Genomic DNA, 4,090 nt, shown 5'->3' on the forward strand with positions numbered 1-4,090 from the left:
TTCAGTTAGCAGCAGTAGCGAAGTAATCGCTCGATCGGGTTCAGTTAACAGCCATCGATCGATCGCTCGGGTTCAGTAACGCATAGCCTGCAGTGCAATCGCTCGGGTTCAGTTAGAGCCCAACGCCTCGCTCGGGTTCAGTTAGAGCCAACGCCTCGCACACACGCGCGTACGTGTACGAGAGAAACGCGCATCGCTCGTCCCCCGACCTCCCACCGTAACCGGGAACTCCCCGAAATTTTCCTCCCCCTCGCTTCTACCACGGTTTTTTCCGTCATGGACGGCCCAAAGAATGTCATCCAGCTGCGTCTCCGGCCCGCCCAGGACGAAAAGCCCATTTTCTGTCATGATTTTTTTGTCATAGAAGTAGGAGCCCACCACATCTATGATGATACCGGGTTTTGTCACAATTATCATCATAGAAGTGTCATATGTATGACAGAAAAAAATTCGTTCGGCCCAAAATGTCACGGATGTGTCTTTTTTTGTAGTGTTGGTGGTAAGCAGTATGACTATTATCACCCACAACTCATTGTGTTCTACTCGTGCATATCATCTACGCACAGACCTGGCTCTGATACCACTGTTGGGGAACGTAGCATGCAATTTCAAAAAAATTCCTACAATCACGCAAGATCTATCTAGAAGATGCATAGCAACGAGACGGGGAGAGTGTGTCCATGTACCCTTGTAGACCGAAAGCGGAAGCGTTAGGTTAACGCGGTTGATGTAGTCGAACGTCTTCACGATCCAACTGACCCAAGTACCGAACGTACGGCACCTCCGTGTTCAGCACACGTTCAGCTCGATGACGTCCCTCGAACTCTTGATCCAGTAGAGGGTCGAGGGAGAGTTCCGTCAGCACGACGGCGTGGCGATGGTGATGGTGATGTGATCCGCGCAGGGCTTTGCCTAAGCACTACGACGCTATGACCGGAGGAGTAAACTATGGAGGGGGGCACTGCACACGGCTAAGAGAATAACTGTTGTCCCTTTGGGGTGCCCCCCGCCCTCGTATATAAAGGAGGGGAGGAGGTGGTGGCCTGCCCTAGGGGTGGCGCGCCATGGGGGGAGTCCTACTAGAACTCCACTCCTAGTAGGATTCGGACCTCCCTTCCTTCCAACGGAGAGGGGAAAGGGGAAAGAGGGGAGAGGGAGAAGGAAAGGGGGGCCGCGCCCCCACCCCTTGTCCAATTCGGGTTGGGCAGGGGGGAGGTGCGCGCCTCCTCTTGTGGCCTTCCTCCCTCTCTCCACTATGGCCCATGAGGCCCATTAACTTTCCTGGGGGGGTTCCGATAGCCTCCCGGTACTCCGATAAATCCCCGAACCTCTTCGGAACCATTCTGGTGTCCGTATACAACCTTCCAATATATGTATCTTTACCTCTCGACCATTTCGAGACTCCTCGTCATGTCCGTGATCTCATCCGAGACTCCGAACAAACTTCGGTCACCAAAACACATAACTCATAATACAAATCGTCATTGAACGTTAAGCGTGCAGACCCTAAGGGTTCGGGAACTATGTAGACATGACCGAGACACATCTCCTGTCAATAACCAATAGCGGAACCTGGATGCTCATATTGGTTCCTACATATTCTATGAAGATCTTTATCGGTCAAACCGCATAACAACATACATCATTCCCTTTGTCATCAGTATGTTACTTGCCCGAGATTCGATCATCGGTATCATCATACCTAGTTCAATCTCGTTACCAGCAAGTCTCTTTACTTGTTCTGTAATGCATCATCCCGCAACTAACTCATTAGTCACGTTGCTCGCAAGGCTTATAGTGATGTGCATTACCGAGAGGGCCCGAAGATACCTCTCCGATACTCGGAGTGACAAATCCTAATGTCGATCTATGCCAACCCAACAAACACCTTCGGAGACACCTGTAGAGCATCTTTATAATCACCCAGTTATGTTGTGACGTTTGATAGCACACAATGTGTTCCTCCGGTATTCGGGAGTTGCATAATCTCATAGTCAGAGGAATATGTATAAGTTATGAAGAAAGCAATAGCAATAAAACTAAACGATCATAATGCTAAGCTAACGGATGGGTCTTGTCCATCACATCATTCTCTAATGATGTGATCCCGTTCATCAAATGACAACACATGTCTATGGTTAGGAAACATAATCATCTTTGATCAACGAGCTAGTCAAGTAGAGGCATACTAGGGACACTCTGTTTTGTCTATGTATTCACACATGTACTAAGTTTCCGGTTAATACAATTTTAGCATGAATAATAAACATTTATCATGATATAAGGAAAATATAATTAACAACTTTATTATTGCCTCTAGGGCATATTTCCTTCATACGGAGGGTGTAGTCGCTATCCTTCCGCCTCCGCCTACAACAAGAAGAAGGGGACGATTTATTTTTTTACGTGAGAAGGGAAAGGTTCTTTTCTTCTTATATAATTATCTACAATATTTTCCTTTGGCAGAACCTTGGTTCCAATAACGCCCGAACTCGGATTCGGTTGCCTCCGGAGACAACAAGTCAACAACAATGGTTAGGTTCTTTTATCTGTTAACTTTTTTTCTTTGCAGAAAATATTTTTTAAAAAAATACACCCAATGAAACTGAATATTACTAGTAAAAAAAGAGCAAGTGCGTTGCAATGAGAGAGAAAAAACCATAATCTCCAATGGTCATGCCCACGTTTTGCTGCATCATCGAGATACACTATCACTTTCAGTTTTGTGAAATCTTGAACTATTTTTGAAACCATGAATTTTTTTAAACTCTTGCACATATTTGAAATCATGAAAAATTTCAAATTCAAGAATGCTTTTACCTTTTTATTGGATATTTTCTAAAATCAAGAACATTTTATACTATTTGTAAATATTTTTTTAATTGTGAAGAATCGGCAAACATTTCTAGAATTGACGTACATTTTTTTGGAAAATTGGTGGAACAATTTTTGAAATTCACGAATATTTTTTTGATTTAAAGAACATTTGTTTTTATTTAAAAATATTTTTTGAAATGCATGATCATTTTTTAAATTAGCGTACATTTTATGAATGAATAAACTATTTTGTAAGTCACGAACAACTTTGAATTTTTAGGAGATTTTTATTAATGAATTTTTTTTGAATTGGTGAGATTATTTTCGATTTCATTAACATTTTTTAATATGCAAACTTTTTAAAAATCAAGAACATTTTTTGATTTCCAAAACATTTGTTTTCAGAATTTCGAACAATTTTTGAATAGGACATTTGTTTTTACAAAATTGCGACCATTTTCCAAAATCCAAAAACATTTTATGATTTTCTAAACATTTTATTTCAAAATTATTGTTTTTTAAATTTTCGAAACTTTTTTTGAAGTCCCAAATTATTTAAAGTAGAAGAAAATGAAAAAAAATAAAACAGGCTGCTTGGACATGGGCCAGCCCAAATGGGCGTGCCACATCTTCTTCCAGCGTGCAGAGCGCATATATGAGGTGCCTACTGCATGGGCGACCCAGGCAGAGGATTTCCTCGTGTGAAACTTTTTTACCACTTATAGGTGGCACTGGTGGGTAGTATTTTGCAATTTTTGGGGCAATTTCCCTGTTTATTATTATTATTATTATTACTATTATTATTATTAGGTTTAGATTGAGAAAACAATCCGTCGGCCTATCGGCCGCCTTGGTAACCGTTGGATATATCCTTTCACACGTGGGTGAAGCCCATGAGTTCCTGTTTTCTTTATCTCTTCTGTATCTATTGTTACGCCAATTTCTCATCTTCGAGCAAAAGAGTAGTTCGACTACCTGGAAACGTCATGAAAAAAAAAAGCAGTGACTGATGTGGTCGTCGTGTGTCCGGCTTGCAAGAGATCGACTCTCTTTCAATGTCTTGAATCTTGATTTTTAGCTTGGGCGTCCGGCTTTGCAGCATAAGAACACATCAATAACCAGCGCACATCAGCGGTGGCCTATGCTGTGGGTGGCTGGCCTTGCAGCGTCCCGCTTGTAGCAGCGACCGTCAACCTCGCAACATCACGCATCTGGATTGCAGCAGCTGGTGGCCAGGTGACCAGCCTTGCAGTGTCAGTCGACCTCGTAGCAT

This window comes from Triticum aestivum, chromosome 3D (assembly GCF_018294505.1).
Source record: "Triticum aestivum cultivar Chinese Spring chromosome 3D, IWGSC CS RefSeq v2.1, whole genome shotgun sequence".
Classification (NCBI taxonomy): domain Eukaryota; kingdom Viridiplantae; phylum Streptophyta; class Magnoliopsida; order Poales; family Poaceae; genus Triticum; species Triticum aestivum.